The sequence below is a fragment of the Rissa tridactyla genome, chromosome 5 (assembly GCF_028500815.1).
Source record: "Rissa tridactyla isolate bRisTri1 chromosome 5, bRisTri1.patW.cur.20221130, whole genome shotgun sequence".
NCBI classification, from domain to species: Eukaryota; Metazoa; Chordata; class Aves; order Charadriiformes; family Laridae; genus Rissa; species Rissa tridactyla.
In genome coordinates, this window is record NC_071470.1 from 38323231 (window position 1) to 38339186 (window position 15956).

The 15956-nt window shown below is 50.6% G+C and overlaps 1 protein-coding gene across 5 annotated transcripts in view; it reads left to right on the forward strand.

The window, feature by feature from the left end:
• Window positions 1–903: 903 nt before the first annotated feature.
• Window positions 904–15956, forward strand: part of RNF24 (ring finger protein 24) — a 32272-nt gene continuing 17219 nt past the window's right edge. Inside the window, exons 1-3 of one of the 5 annotated variants that reach the window (XM_054203394.1) lie at window positions 904–972; window positions 1984–6132; window positions 8547–8629. The gene's annotated coding sequence lies outside the window, so the exon portion shown is untranslated. Of the gene's footprint in view, window positions 973–1105; window positions 6133–8546; window positions 8630–15956 lie in introns of those variants that run through there. The other 4 variants (XM_054203398.1, XM_054203393.1, XM_054203397.1 and 1 more) reach the window with 4 other exon arrangements.

Here is a 15956-nt window from a genome sequence, read left to right on the forward strand (position 1 = left end):
AAACACATAGTCCTCGGGACGACGAGAGCTCATCCCAACGAGGTGATGCCGGCCTGCTGACATCCCTGCGCCAGGGGGTGACGCCATTTCTCTCCCAAGTGATGTCAAGTCCCTGGGGATGGGGACAGGGATGGGGACAGGGACAGGTCCTTCTCCCCTGGCGCAGCTGGCTGGGTGTAGATGCTGGCGATGACCAGAGCAGGCCAGCCCTTGCTCACACACCCCCTCCCCAGTGCCACCCCCTGTCCCTTCTGCGCCACCATGCTTGGCCCGGCTCGACGAAGGAGACTGAAGAGCTGGGGCCCTGCGGAGACCTACTGCTGCCCCATCCCCACTGCCACCACCCCCCACGTCACCTGCCTTGTCACCACCATCACCCTGACCCTGCTGCCATGTCCTGTCCCCATTTTCACCCACTGCCACCCCCATCCCTGTCCCCACTGACACCTGATGTCCCCAATGTCACCCCATGAGCACGTCCCATCACCTGCTGTCCCCACACCATCCCCTCGTCCCCAGTGCCACCTCCTGCCCCCACACATCTCCCCGTCCCCACAGTCACCTCCTGTCCCCACTACATCATCCCCTTGCCCTCAGTGCCACCCCATGTCCCCACTGTCACCGCAGCTCCCCACAGCCCCTCTCCCCAGGGCCACCTCACGTCCCCACTACACCTCCCCCGCCACCTCTCCAGCGGCCACAGTGTCACCCCCTGTCCCCGCAGCCCCCGTGCCCATGTCGCCCCCGTCCCGGCTCCCCCCAGCAATGACACCTCCACCACCCCCCCGGCCCCTCCACCCGCCGTGACGTCACGGCGCGGCTCCGCCCCCGGCGCAGGCGCAGTGCGGGGGGGCCCGCCGGGGGCGGAGCGCGGCGCCGGGCGGGGCGGGGCGGGGCGGGGCCGCCTCCATCCGGGTCCCTCCCCGCCGCCGGGCAGTGCGGGCGGCGCGCGCCTCGGCGGGACAGCGGCGGGTGAGTGCGGGGCGGCCGCGGCGGGGCGGGAGCCCCCTGGGGGGCCGGAGGACCGGGCGCCCCCTCCCCGCACACCGCTCTGTGGGGCAGGGACCCCCCTCCGGCAGCCCTGTGGGGCAGGGCCTCTCCTTGTGCCTTGTTCTGTGGGGCAGGGCCCCTCCTTGTGCACCGCTCTGTGGGGCAGGGACCCTCCTTCAGCACCGCTGTGGGGCAGGGGCCTGTCCCTGTGCACCGCTCTCTGGGGCAGGGACACCCCCTCCTCAGCAGCCCTCGTGGGGGACGGGCTTCCCTCCCTCTCAGCTCCATAGTCCCCTATGGGGCAAGGACCTCCACAGGGACACAGGGCCCTGCAGGGCAAGGCCTGTCCCTGCTGCTCCCCACACAAACCCGGGTAGGGCAAGCCCTATTCAGGGTGACCGGCATGTGCCTTCGGGGTGGCTGGCAGCGCTGTGGGGATGCCGTAAGGTCCCCACTTGTGGGGCAGAGTGGACAGCCCAGAGAAGGGGGCAGTGGAGGCTGGACCGTGGCCTGGGACCGCATCACCCAGGACTGACAGAGGTGGGGGCTGGGGCAGTGCAAAGGAACAGGGGACATGTCCCCACCCCGTGCGGATCCCGCCTGGACCCCCCCTTTATGAGAGGGAGTTCCTGGGGGTCCCACCGCATGCTCGGCTCGGCATCCCTGGGTCACCCCATTCCCTGTAGCCGCTAGCTTGGAATCAGGCACATTGCCTCACTTTCCTGGGGCCAAGACAGGATGCTACAGCTTTCTTCAGCTTAAAAAAAAAACCAAGCAAAACACCCAGAAATGGGAAAAGCTGCTTTTTTGGAGTTAAACGCGGTGGCTGTTCCTGCCGTACAGGCACGTACAGAGCCCTCCCAGCATCCGCCTCTTCGCCCGCTTTGGCAGGGGACGCGTGTGAGTCCCACAGGACTGAAAGCCGACAGGTAAAAATGCACCTCCTGTGGTTTTGGGGTTTTTTTTATTTAGTTTAGCCTGTCTTTGTTTTAGCCTGGGTTCGTGGAGGAGAGCATCTCCGTGGGTCCTGCTGCCCCATGCACCTACAAGCAGTGCTGGATCCTTCGGATGTGCCAGCGTGTGTGTCGGGGGTTATTTCCCCCCTCCCTTGTGCACCTTTGGCAGGAGGTTTGGATGACATCTTGCTCTGGCACGCTCCTCTCCTTTGATCTCGAGTTTCCTGCCATGTATAACGTGTTCGGCAACACGCGAACCCAGCTCCGCGGCTGCTGGGGAGGGCGATACGGGTGCCTCCTCTCCCCGGTTTTCCCCGGCTGACTCCTGCTGACAGCTCCTGGTTTTCCTTTGTCTCGGCTGCCACCAGGACGGGCTTTTGCAGCCAGAGGATGCTCTGAACAGAGCTAAGACAAGCACAAAAAACACCCCTGTTCCTTTGTTTCCAGACGCTTGTGGGCTCAGCTGATTTTATGCAGCGTTTCGTGCACCCAGGCAGATAAACCGACTGCTCACATCTGTTTTTTTTTATTATTATTATTTTTCTGGGTTATTTTGTGTGATTTAGTTTGCAGGGAACATATTCCAGCTGCAGGCTGTGCTGGAGGAATGCGGCACCTTCCTAGAAATGGGGTGAATTAGCCAGAAGTGTAACTGGAGCATCTCATGGTTGAACTCTCGTGTCCTCCTCGCATCTCCTCTGGCGAGCAGGGCCATAAGCTCTCAGCGCCATACACTACAATCCGGATTCACCATCCCTTCTCCTTGCTCATAGGATGAGAAGTTTGACCCCAGTTTGCATAACCCTCTGCCGACAGCAGCTTTGGGGCCAGTGAGGACAGAGGAAGGTGAACAAAACCCAGGTCCAGGCTCAGACCCAACTGCTTTGATGGCTGAAATAAGCCTTTTTTTATGCTTGACTTGCAAGAAGGCAAAATACAAGTTTTTGTATTATTACTATTTTTTAGGTTCCTGTTGTTGTTTCAGTTCCTATGGGTGTTCGGTTTGATAGCGAGACTGTAGCCTGAATTCATATTAACGCTTCTTTTTTATGACGGGTGTAAACAGAGCTACCTTGAGCGTGTCAAACAGCCCCTGAGTAAATCAGGTTATTTGCTCTATTACTTTATTCATACAGGTTAGATGCTCCAGCTGATGCATCTAGAGTGCTGTGCCATCTGGAGCAAAAATTAAATACAAATTTGGCCCTCAGCCTGGAAAAATAACAAGCTTTTGCCTCCAATAACTGGCGGCAGAAGAGTATAGCCCCTGACAGAAGAAATGCTTGGGGGTAACATGGAAGGAACCCAAAATGCACTAATTGAGGTATTTGAAACACACACAAAAAAAAAAAAAAAAAAAAAAAGAAAAAGAAATCCTTCCAGCCCTGCGTGCCAAAAGCAGTCAGGAGGGATGGTGTGATCCAGTTACAATGTCATGGGGCTGATGCCTGCAGGTTAAGGTCCTGGTCCTGAGTGGATGGTAGATCAGCTGGAGGTGAGTGTGCTGGTGCCCTCCTGGGTTTCCCAGTCTTGCTGTCAAAGGAAATCGCCTCCACAACCTTCCAAAGCTCCACTTGAGCACCTGCTCAGCTCAGGTTTGCTTACTTTATTCCAGCTCAGCCCAGTAAAAGTTTATGCCAAGGCTGAGCCGCTGGCTAGGACCTTCCTTCTCATCTGCAGCTGGGTTTGGACACTCTGGATCTGCTGGTTGGGTCACTGGTGTTATCATTTGGTCAAAGGCTGTCTCAGATTTGGGGAGAGAAGATGTGGAGGTGTGTTAGCTGCGGTGGGACCTCTTGCTTGTGCAGACCAGGCTCCGGTCCACTCGCCTCCAAGCATGACTGGGGATACTTGTGATGGACCAGCTGTGAAGGACACCTAGGTCAACATGCTCTGCGTTTTAGTGGCATCTGTCTGACCTTCAAATAAGGAAGACTGTATGTGCCAAATGGGAAATAAGATGATGACTGCTGGTTGCTACTGCCGTTCTTGGCTGAAGGGTGGTCCTGATTATGTCCTGCAGGAGTGGCAGGTGATGGGGAGGAGGAGGTTGAGGATTATGCGTCGAGGAAGCAGCAGAGCTGCTCATGGGATGTCTCCAGACTGTGGGACTGAACCGAGCCTGGAGGTTTTACCCAGGAAGGACTAGTGTTTTCAGCTGGTCACCTGGACTAAATGATGTGTTGGATGATACAAGGACACCTGGCTTTGCTAGGAGGGCTTTCGTGCTTATGGACCACCTCTCCACACATTCCCTCTTGTGTCATCCCTCCCAACAGTCTAGCTGTTGCCTCCACATTGGTTGTATGGCAGAAGACATGTTGTGAGTGATTATCTCGTAGACAGAAAACACCACCTGGATGTTGAAAAGGTGGGGAGAGGCACAGCTGTGAGCGTTCATCTCCTCCTGCTCCCACCACCGTGACCTGAAATGCTTCTGCCATGGGATGGCAGGGCTTGGCACAGCTGAGACAAGGTCCTGTCCCTGGGTCAGACTCCCACTGTCTCACCCAGATGCTCTGTAAACCCAGGCAATCATCCCTCAGGCCGGGGTAGGACATGCAGATGCTTCTGATGGTCTTCAGCCACCTTGGAACTGTTGGTGTCAACACCCAGAAGGTGTTTTTTTGGTTTTAAAGCTTCTTTGGGTGTCTCAGTCTCAGCTGTGGTTGGTGTCACAGAGCTGGGTTTCTGTTTATTTTTGTTTCCTGTGATCATTCATCATAAAGCTGAGTCTTGTTGACATAAGATAATGTCTGCCTTGCATGGACTTCCCTCTCCTGTCCCTTCATAACGACGTTGCCCTGAAGCTGCTCAGACTTTGCATCGGGAGCGGTCGCCCTGCCTGCATCCCTGCCTTGACTCATTGACTGCTTTAAAATGACATCAGCGATGATGTGATGTGGGGCTTATCTGCAAGACCCCAGTGGTGCCTCTTGCTTTATTGAGAAATGCAGGTCATCCCATCGAAAACATGCTTGAGGAGAGAATGCAAAACCCCTGTGATTTCATGATAGTGATGGGCAGAGGTAATTTGCTTCCTGACCTGAGGAACAGGAAAACCTCAGCATCTTCTCTGCAGGGCACAGTGGGTTGGAGCTGTACCCGGTTTCCCCCATCCCAGGATGCAGCAGTACCCGAGTGCTCGCTGGGGACTGAGCTGCATAGTTTCTGGATGCTTTTCCGTTCCTGGAGGTATGACATGGGCCATCCGTGTTATTTTTCTACCTGTATGGCACATTTAATTTCCATAAGAAAAAAAAAAAGAAACTTAAACAGTTCCAACCGTGTGCCAAGGGCTCCTGTGTCCTGTTAATGAGCTGATTACAGTGCCAGAGGGATGTCGACGGGAGGAAAGAGCAGCCGTCCAAAGCACCTCGAAAGAATGCCAGCAATAGCATCAGCAGTGAGGACGGAGCGGCTGTGAAGCCTCCAAGATAGGGATGAGCGGTGGCAGGGGAGGAGGAGACACGCTTGGGGAGGATGGACAACCCGGTGCCCGACCTCGCTGCTCTGAGAGAAGCAAAAAGCCTCAATGCCACTGCGTGGGTGGGCGGCAGGAGCCGGGTGCCAGAGCCCACGGACCAAATTAGTTGTGAGCAGCTGCCTTGGCATAGCCAAAGGCTGCAAGGTCTCGGGTTGCTCCGACGCTGGAGCTAAAACTGGATCAGCCTTTGGAAAAAGCAGGGGAGATGGCGAGAAGCAGGAGGAGGAGCGAGGGCTGGGCTGCGGGAAGCCCAGGCAGAAAAGTCCTTTGACCAGTTGCTTTTTCTTCTCCAGCTCCAGGACTGTGAATGTGAGAAGCAAGCAGGAATAACTTCTCCGGGTTTATTTTTTTTATCCTGGTGGAGGGTTAATCTTGCCGCTAATGCAGCTTTTAACTTGCAAAGCGCCTTAGACGAAACCACGCCAGGAGTGTGTTTGCAAGAGAGAAACTGAAAGTGCTGAGGGGGGAGAGCAGCCGCCCTCCCAATTTCAGCCATCGGCCAGCTCGGGGCTGTTACAGCTCTTCCTGCCTGGAAATAGCAGGGGGTTTCCTGGCTTCTTGGCTGGGAGGAGTATTTAGGGGAAAATATAAGAGCTCTGGGGCCATGCAGATTTCCATCCTGGGAACCCACAGGCGTGGAAGCAGGAGGTTTCGGCTCTTCAGTCCATCCATTTGAAGCCAGGAGGAGCAGCCTGGGAGGTAAGGTGATGGGTGAAGCCAAATTACGCATCAAAATTGTGTGGCAGGGAGCACAGTCTCCCCTCTGATGGCTTCCAACTAAAATAAATTCATCCAAGCGTTGTGCCTCTCCCCCCGACCGGGCTCTTCATGCTTGCAGCCTGCACAAAATTAAATTGCCGGCGTACCGTAAGGATCAAATTAAACTTCTCTTCATGCAGAGCTTTCTCGCAAGCAGGCAAATATTTCGCGGGGCTTTAAAGACTCTCATTTTTCTATTGTTCTGTATAAAAACCCGTCGCCAGGCTGGGCTTCCCCCAGAGCGATTTCCTGGTTCGTTGGTTATTAACGCAACTGCGGGGTTGGTTTATTCTTTTCCTTTTTAGCTTCGAAGTGACGGATTAAGACCCAGCATCTCACTCTCTTGGCATCTGAAATAAAAGATGAGGCTTTTGGAGACTCTGTGAATGTGGTGGGCATCCAAAGCGGGACAGGATTGTGCAGTGTTGGGTGGTTTTGTGGCTGAGTAAATAGTGATAATCTCGCCTGAGAGCTGGCTGGAGCCCGTCCGCTGGCACTCGCGTAGGTTGGCTGGCTGTCAGCTGAGCCCTCCACCCCGCTCCCACTTTGCACGGAAAAAAACCCTCACGGTTGCACTGGGCGTTGCACTGAGCGTTGTTTGGGGGCGGCGCTTTAGGCTGCGGCTTTGCCTGGGGGATGCTGAGTTGTCATGTACTTCCATCCGCCCTCGGGGCTTCCTCCTTGCATCTCCCCCACCCGGCATCTCCTGCAGCGTCTCCCCACCAGCATCTCCTACAGCGTCTCACCCCCCACCTCACACCTCCTACAGCGTCTCCCCCCTCCTCGCGTCTCCTGCAGCGTCTCCTCCCCCTCGCATCTGTGGTCGACACAGCAGGAGGAAGGGGTTGGGGGGTGACAGCGAAGGGCTGGGATGTGTTGCAGGCGGGTGAGAGGGATGGGGCTGGAGACAAGCCCAGTGTTGGGTGGTTTATTCCAGTCCGGAGGAACTTTGGATGCTAAAGCTGGGAACTTTAGCAGTTCTGCAGAGAGTTAGGAGTTGGGCTTCATGGGGAAGCCAAGAGAATATTGTTCTGTGCCTAAGGAGAAAAAAACCCATGGTAGCCCATTAAAATGGGCTGGAGAAGAGGGGCTCTGCTGCCGTCCCATCAAACATCTCTGAAAGCAGTGGATTTAAGACAACTCCTGATGAGATTGAGTCCTGGTTTAAACTGAGGTTGAAACTATTAGACCTCTTTATGTTTCTTTTTTGAATGGAATTTAGAAGAGGAAAGAAGTAAGCACTAACAAAAGTTTGCTTTCTTTGTTAGAAAACTTTTGCTTTCTAAGAAGAGTGACTTTTCCTTGCTAAACGATCACTGGAATCCTTTTTGCCTGAAGCCTCCTTTAGGTTTTGATTTATTCCAATGGTTAACATTTCTCTTAAGAGACAGAACATAAAACTTAGGAGTGAACTGTGTTTGGTATCGAAAACCAGGTTGCACGTTGCCTGCTTCATCTTCTAAATCAAATAACATATTCTTGAATATTATAAATTATTCATCGCAAGTGTAGCAGCAGGTGCTGGACTGTTTACATGAGGATGTTGTGTTACATTTTTTCACCTTAATAGCACAGGTCCTTGTGGGAAAGCTGTGCAGACAAAGGTTGCTGCGAAGCTGGGCAAAACTTGTGTTCTGTGTGAATTACCCAATTTGCCACTTAGAAGTTTGCCCTCTTTTTTCTTACTGTTACAATAATGTTTTCCTTAGCCAGTGGAGAACAAGTCAGGGATTTGGGGATTATTTTTTTTTTATTTTTTTTTAGCTGGAGCATCATTCCTGTTAGAGTAGGACCCCAAAAATGGGTTGTGATGCCCCATTGGGATGCTTGGCTGGGATGGGATCCCACCTTTCGATTGCAGCTGAGTGAGACAGACAGGGTCTCCTCAGACACCGGCGTCGCTCCAGACAACCATCTGCAGCACTGGGATGGAAATTCCCTTTTTCCACCCCAAACTCAGCCCCAATGAGGATTTCTCGGCGAGGACTCACTGTGTGGCAGCCATCTCCATGGGCTGCTCTCGCTTTTGTTTACATCTGGTCAAAAACTTCTTAAATTTAGTGGCGAGGGAGTAATTCTAATCCTTTTCAATGAGATCAACGGATTAGTGTCTCAGATGCTTATAAAATTGCAAGGATTAGCCGAGCCTTTTTTTTTTTCCCCTTCCCTCTTTCTGTGCCGCGTAACGTCATCACTGCGTTTTAAAAGAGGATCTCTGTGCTGTTACTAAGAACTGAACCAATTTATAGGAGCCTTTGCGAATCAAAGCATTTAAAAACAGTATCTTTGTCCTCTCCCTCACTCACTCTGGCTTTTTGTGCAATATTAGGGTTTGTTTTTTTCTTTTTTTGCAGCATCCCTGGCACCAAACCACAGTAGCCGTTCAGCAGATACGTTGGGTTTGCGTGGCTTGGCTGCGTTTGCGGCACCCGTGCGGGTAAGTAGGGAGCTGACCCAAAAGCTTTCCTTGATAGAGACTTGCAAAATCACATATTGAGTTGAGCAGATCCTGAAAGTGATGTTGTTTCACGAGGTTGCCCTTTATTGCAAAGGATTTGGTCTTTTGTTCCCAGAGGGGAACGGCGCTTCTGGATTGATGGGATGCTCTTGTGCTGGCTGTCGGGAGCAATGGGAGTGGGATGAAACTCCATGCACCCCACATTCCTGCATCCTCTTAATTAAAACCTGTGCTTTCATTAGGATGTGATCACTAACCGGCTTGCAGGGAAAACTACACACGGAGCCAATGTGGAGGAGGATTTAGTTCAAACCTTGTTGCTCTGCCTCCTCTTGCAACATTGCCCCGCACCTTTCCCTGCAGGGTATTTTTTAAATGCCTTTTCTCCTGGGTCAATGGCTGTGTGGTCGCTTGACCTGCGTGAGTGAGGCAATCCCGAGCTGTTGAGTGGTAGGAGCTCCAAGCCAGGAATTTCTGGCCCCGACCCAATATACTTTTAGAGGCAAGCTTTTAAATATATACAAAGACAAGCTCATAATTTCCACTATACTAATGAGGCCATGGCGTTTTCATTGAGATGTGCCAATAGCCGCCGCGGTGGTATTTTAGCAGCCTTGTACTGTGAATCCAAATGTGATTTAACATGGCAGCCCCTGCAGAGCGGAGGAAAACTGGCTTCTCCTGCTGAATTTCAATGATGCTTCTTGGCGGTGCTACCCGAAAATCCCTGTCGTGGTGGGACCTTTCCTTGCGTTCCATCTCAACATGGGTTTTCCCCGCAAATGCTACCGTTTTGGTGAAGATGGGAAAGGATAGGAGTGGGTTGAAAGACGGATAATGATATTTGAGGAGGGGGAAAGTCTTGGTTTTAAAGACTGGTTTTAAAAGATTGTGCGGCTGCAATTTCATAACCAGACTTGCTGGTAGTATCTTTAACTCGTAGTAAAAACTGAACGCAAGGGCTCCCAGGCATCATGTGCTCTCTTGACCTTTAAAAAGACACTTGAGGCAGCCTAACTACTCGTTGCTAAGCCGACTCGTTAGTGCCACTCATATATTTTGCCTTCTAGTAGGTGATTCGGTGCCTGGGAATTTGTATAAATCTGACTTTCACACGCGTGAAAGTCACATTGGTGTTTTTTAGCTTTGCTGCTCAAGGAGGTCCCAGTAGCCTTGAAACAGTCAGAAAATATTTAGAAGGTTGTGTTTAGTCAGTTGCATGAAAAATGCAAACTTTAAGATACTCTCTCAAAAGTTGTTTGGTTTTTTTAAACGAGTCCTGTATCAGCAGCACACACCTGTAACTTGGGGTTTTACTTATTTAGGGTTCAATTTATGAGAAACCCGTGTAAAAAGTGACGTCCTTCGGCGAAGCGGGGCTCTGGGTAGGTAACGCTAAAAATTCATGCATGGCTATCCATCACCCCCTGGTTACAGACTCCGTATGCTGCAGGTAATCCTGAATTTTAAGGTCCTGTGACTTTCTCCATCCCACTAAGGTCAGGGAGGTTCTCCCCATGATGCCAGGGAGAACAGGAGAGAAGAACGGTATCCCATGGCATTGCCTTTGGTACTTAAACTCTCCACAGAGGAGGATATGTGTACGTTGGGTTAACGTATATTTATCTCCATCAAGCACCTTGCTTGGACATGCAAGTCTGGGAGTGGAAAAGTTCATTTTTCCATTACCAGCTAAATTTTGAGGTTTTTGTGATCCTTGCAGCTACCTTTGCTTGTGCCAATCCTGTGGGAGTGAAGCAGTTTGGGTCCCGTATCCGTATGTCTCTGGGGAGGGTTTTTTTGCTGGACTCTAAAGCGTTGCAAAATCCCCCCGGACTCTGTTAGCAGAGCAGAAGGAACGATAAAAATAAATACTCCCCCCAAACCCAGTACTTTTGTTAAAAGCAGAGGAAGGGCGAGCCGACTGCGCAGCTCATTTTTCTGTAAGTATTAGGAAAAACAGCAAATGGCGGTGACGTGGCAGTAGCGTAAATTCCCAGCAGTCTGAGGTTTGGGTTTGTTTGGGTTTTCCTGAAGGCTTTTTAATGCTGTCAGCATCTTAAAATACAAACCTTGCAGAATCTGTGTGGGCTTTGGGGGACGGCTCCTCTCTAGGATTTGTTTCAGCGAGTTTTTTCCGGTATCCAGACACCAGCTTTTTTGCTCTTCTGCATCCAGCTACCTCTTCTCCTTAATTTTTACCACAAATATAAATGGTGCAATTAAAAGGGTCTGTGGAGAGCATTCCTGAGGACTGAAATCCAGGATCCAGGAGCAGACGGCAGCAGCATAAAGAGGAATTCTTCCCTTTCTGGCCTCATGCTGCTTTTCCACTGCGAGGCTTTACAGCCATCTGGATCCCCTTTCAGATTATGTCCCCCCTCAAAAAAATCCATAACCTAGCAACCTTATTTAGTGTAAATGAGAGCATTATGCCTTCCTGCATCCCAAATTGCCCTTGGCTCCTCTTACTGCCTTTGTAGGATGTCTGCTAGCAGCTGCAATTCCCATCGCCAGTGCAGGGTGCCTACCTCCAGGAGGATTTTGTAAGGATTATCGATCCCTGGATGTTGCACTGATTTTTTTTGATTATTTTTTTTCCCATTAGAGGAGCTTAGGAAACAGGGAAAAAAGGGTTTCAGGAGGTCATTTAGTCCATCTGCTTCTCAGTATAAAAGAGCAGAGAAGGCTGGTCGCTCTTCTGCTCCGCAGAAAGCAATTTGCATTTGTTCAGCCTGAAGATGACTTGATCAAAGCAAGATTTTCTTCCAGATGTGATGTTTCGGGGGCCCCCATTGCTTCCCCCGGCTCTCGGTGTCATCACCCAGGAATTTGCAAGTTCCCCACAGTGTTTAGCATCACATTCTCTGGTCTGTCCTTTTAACGGCTTAGGCTGGGTTTAGGCTGAGCATTTCTCATGGGGTTTCCAATCCACTTTCTCCAAGGAACCCGTTAATTGGGGAAGACTCTGCAAACGAGGAAAAGCAACCACAAATGAAGGGCAAAAGATTATTTCCAAATTCAGCAATAGGGACAGGGGGGCTGCAATGTGCAGTATGAAGCTGCCTACCCTAAGGTGATGTCTGACTTCAGTCCCGGCTCTCAGTGCTTTGCTTGATCTAAAATACTCCTGTTTTTAGTAACATGTGTGTTACTAAATTTTTTAGCACCTGAGCTTCATGGTACAGGGTGATGCTGCTCCGTTGTGTGCCGTGGCGGCAGGCAGGGATGGAAGCAATGAAGGGGTGATGTGGTCCCAACACTGTGACCCTGTACAGGGTACGGTGGGGCTGCTGCCTTCTGCTTTCACCACCATGAGTATAAATGGGGCTGGGGGCAGGAGAAGGCAGCAGCGGATCCGTTCCCACCACGCTTTCAGGAGGAAGAGTGAGCTCAGCGGGTCGTGACGTTGGATCTGGGCTGGGGCTGTGTGCCAGAAAAAGGGGAAAAAAAATTAAAAATTCCTAGGGCCAAAGGGAGAAAATTCCTCAAGTGTTATTCCATTGCCGAGAAGCAAACTAAACTGTACTTGGACAGCTTGTGTGAGCTTTTCAAAGTGAGAAGCTGTCGACTCCGCTTCAGACCCTCCTGATAAGTGATTTCCATTTCTCATTTCTGTGATCTGATGGGAGCCCAAGCAGAGCTCTCCTGCAAACTCCCTTTCCGCCCTCCTGCAGACCAGATTAAAAAGCGCTATTGATTTTTTTTTTTTTTAATGTTTATTTTTGCCTTTTTTCCTGGAACTTGCAAAATCAGCCCTGAGCAAACCTCTGGTTTGCTTTCCCAACGATGCTGGGCAAAAGCACTTGACTTTAAACTCAGCAATGGGAGCTGCAGCTGACCTATTTTCTACACATTTTGCTGCCAATGGTAGCAAAAGCATTTTCACATTTAAAGGTGGTCTTCGGTATTAAGGTTGTGGGATCATGTATCTGTTAAACTGTCCAGAATCAAAAGCACTTGCTGAAAATCACAGTCTTACCAGTTGCGCTGCCGGGTATTTCTTTCGTTATTAAGGCTTTTCTATTTTTTTTTCCAATGGCCGATTGCTTCGTCACGTTGTCATGTTGCTCAATCCGTGTCCCCCCTGCCCAAAGGCAGTGGAGAGGGTTAAGGTTTTGTGCTTGGTGTTGGCCAGCTGGGGAACACAGCCAGGAAATTTCCTGATTCCAGTTCAAAAAAAGCATCGGATTTGCTCTCAGGGAGAAGGGATCAAAGGTTGAAAGCGGTTCTTGATTGGAGGTCAGTTTGGTTTCTTGGTTGTCCAGGCACACAACAAAAATGCACTTCTGTCCCCCAAACCTGCATGCAGCTGGAATGGGTAAAATAAGCAGGTTTTGTTCCGTTTGACACCCAAAACTTTCCTCTGTTCCCCAGCTGTGGTACAGCATCGCCCTGGGCGAGCTTTGCTGGGTCTTGGTACGACTCTGCCCCGTAGTGTAACAGATCGTGAGGGACCTTTCGGGATGCTGACGTCACCGGTCATGTGTGAAAACACCCCAGGCTCTCTGTTCACGGCACGCTCTGCTGCGCAGTCGTTAATCCTGCTAATCAATAACGCTGACGAGGTGTGCGCCGTCGCTCCCGCTCCCCCTCTGCTCACTGCTGGCTTTTTGCAGTGAAGGAGGTAGGTCTGCTTGGATGCTTGGAGCCACTGCTGGATGTGGCCAGGCTGTGGCCTGACACCATCCCCATAGTAGCATCATAGCTTTAATAAAATCACAGCACGCCAAGATTATTTCCCCGCCCGACTCTCAATCCTGTTGTCCCCTGGTTTTGGACAGCAAAGGGCATGGCTCTTGGCTGGAACAGTGTTGAGATTTCCCCCAGCTCTATCCCAGGTGAACGTGATGCAGCCGCGTGGCACCTCAGCGTCTCTCGGGCGACAGCAATGCTGGTTTTGGGGGCTGGCGCTACAGCTGCTTACGATTTTCCCACTGCTGCGCTGCGGATCCTCGCGCTGGACCAGCTCCAGAGCTGGAGCTGAAGGAAATTTCTTCCAGCTGCTTGAGGTCCAGGTCTCATTTTTCTTTTGGGGTTCACGAGGGTTTTGGTTTTTGCTTGCAAGTTAAAAGCAGGCGTCTCTCACTGCTGCTTCTTAAACACCTGGAAAAATCTTATTTTTTTAAAAAAATCCTATTAGGCATACCCATTAAATAACCTTTACGTTGTGGATTTATTGCATGAGAGAACACCCCGCTTCGCAATACAACTTGGGGTATTTCAGAAAGGTCTTGTCAGCTGCTCACAGTTTAACTTTCAACTGAGTTAATAACCATTTTGGTTAAACCTGTATAAAACACGTTGCGGACTTGCGTAACGCCTTTGAAACTCAAGATGCAGTTCGCGCCCGCTTGAAATCTTTCCCATCGATAAAATATTTCAACCTGGAGTTTCGCCACGGCTTAGCTATTTCTTTTGCCTGAGATCCGTGGTTTCGGTTGGACAATGGGAACCTGAATGTGTCTGGATTTGTTGAGTTTTTAAAGCTCAATATTTCCTGGAGATGGGTTGGCTTCTCCAGCAGGGCAGTGGGATGCAGTGGGGGCTCAGACCACCAGCTCCTTCCAGCTCTCCCAGTTAATGGTTCAGGAGGCTCAGACCAGCCTGGGTTTGATTTGAATCCCTGTGGAGGAAGTTGTTTGTCTCGAAAACATAAGGTAAATCCCTCTGAAAATGGGGTTTTATTTACGACAGCAGAGGCGGAAACCACCCCTCCACCCAGCACGTAGGCTATATTTAAGTGCAATGCATGGTGCTCACATGGCCCCTTTATGCGCTGGTGTTATAAATAAATTATAATAAAATAAATAAAAAAGAGAAAGTGGCTCCTTTTAGTAAGTAAAACCCAGAGAAGGAGGGCACAGTTCAAATCCACATGACATAGCAGCAGGAAAGATAAAATTTGCAGCTTTCAGCCTGTGAATGATGCTCATGGCGTCACCTGCAGTGGACCAGCAACATCCCTGGTGACCGAGACTCTCCTGCCTCGCTCCCCGCCTCCCTGCCTCAGTTTCTCTGCCTGTAAGAAGATAATTGCCTCCTTTATTAATCCCTTTGAGATCTCCTGATGAAAGCTCTGGGTAAGAGGTTGGCCTGCTTATTAAGCACATTAAGTGCTTGCTATGATTATAATAGGGATTAATTTGGCTAGGTGGCTTATTTAGGTTTGCCTTTAACAGCCCAACTTGTAATCAAAGCACTGCGAAGCTGGCAAGTTAATGCTGACCTGTGACACTTCACTTCCTGACTTCTCGATAGGCCATGAACCGTAACTTGGCTTTTAATTAAAGCTCGCTTTTGTAGTCGTCGAAGAAGGGTGATGCACTCCGCCCCGTGCGGCTAATTCATTGGAGAGTGTAATGAAGGAGGAGGTGCGGAGCTTGGGTTGTTCTGCTTTGTTTGGCTCTCTCTGCATCCCTGCATATGGCCCCATTGTGAGGACACCGTTGTTCCTTTTTACTTTTGCAAGCTGTTGCATGGTTAAATAAATAAGCTCCAGTTCCTTCCATGCTGCAGCCTGGAAAGATCAGATTGTCTCTCCTTTGCTTTAGTCAAAGGTGATTTTGTTTGGAAAAAAAAAAAAATCTATATAGCTTGCAATATACTATGTTATATATGGTATATTGCAGTAAAATATATTGCAATATATATATTGCAAAGAAATATGCGTGCATATGTGTGTATATATATATGTTAACTTTTTTTTTATGTGCACTGAAACGATCTTCCTCCAGCCAGCCCTTGAGACTCTCATTAGGACTTCCCTGGTTCGGGGCTTTTTCTTCTCACTCTTTCCATAGGTTTATCTTTCTTCATCAAACTTATTTCTTCTGTCCTGAGTGCTGCTGGCCGACAGGTATCTTTCCCGGCCCTTGATGTTTCACCGTACTCTCTCTGCAATTTCGCGCTCTGTGAGGACATACAGACTTGATGGACCCAGTCGCAGTCAGAGACCTCGGCAGAAATGGGGCATCAGGCAGGCGCCTGCCCAAATTTCCCTCAGCTTCATCCCTGCCATCGTGGCAGCTCATTTTATAGATGAGGAGCAAGTCAGCATCTTCCTCCCCTCCCTGATAACCTTAAGCCGCAGAGGTGGTCGCATCCAGCCCTGGGGAAATCCTCCCCTCTGTAGGGTTTCTGTGGTACCAACCTCCTTTTCTCCAAGCAACTCGTGCCCCCCATCCCAAGGGGCTGCAGGGACCTGCCAGGGGGTGGTGGGTGCCCCAGGAGGGGCATCTGCCTGCGCTAAAATGCCTCAGCCAAGGAGAGAGCAACAGGGAGGCTTTTGTTAAGCACCAGAAAG